The sequence below is a fragment of the Acanthisitta chloris genome, unplaced genomic scaffold, assembly GCF_000695815.1.
Source record: "Acanthisitta chloris isolate BGI_N310 unplaced genomic scaffold, ASM69581v1 scaffold1218, whole genome shotgun sequence".
NCBI lineage: Eukaryota > Metazoa > Chordata > Aves > Passeriformes > Acanthisittidae > Acanthisitta > Acanthisitta chloris.
Genome location: NW_008687390.1, coordinates 125484 through 125780, shown reverse-complemented (window position 1 = coordinate 125780; position 297 = coordinate 125484). Strand labels below are relative to the sequence as shown.

The 297-nt window shown below is 54.5% G+C and overlaps 1 protein-coding gene across 1 annotated transcript in view; it reads left to right on the top strand.

Moving 5' to 3' along the window:
* Positions 1-297, top strand: part of PVRL1 (poliovirus receptor-related 1 (herpesvirus entry mediator C)) — a gene marked incomplete at its 5' end in the record, with an annotated part of 20156 nt that overhangs the window by 18648 nt on the left and 1211 nt on the right. The gene's annotated exons all lie outside the window — the stretch shown is intronic.

The window sequence follows — 297 nt, the reverse complement described above, 5'->3', positions numbered from 1 at the left end:
TTTTTTTTTAAATAGGTCAGGGTAACTGTAGGAACAAGATTAGCATGAGCAGTGGCACTATGCTGGCCACAGAAGACAAAGAAACAGTGGGAGGTCTGTGTCCCTGTGCTGCAGAACACAGTCACTGGGGTCAGGACGTGGGTCAGGAGCCAGTGGGGCTGAGCAGCTCTGTGCAGCCTCAGATCACCTCTGAGTGGGTGGGTGGGTGGGAGATCACAAGGTGCTGCTGCCTTCTGGCTTGAACTGGACTGGTTGTGGACCAAACTGGGATGTGAGGAGGGGGATGCACAGCTGGCA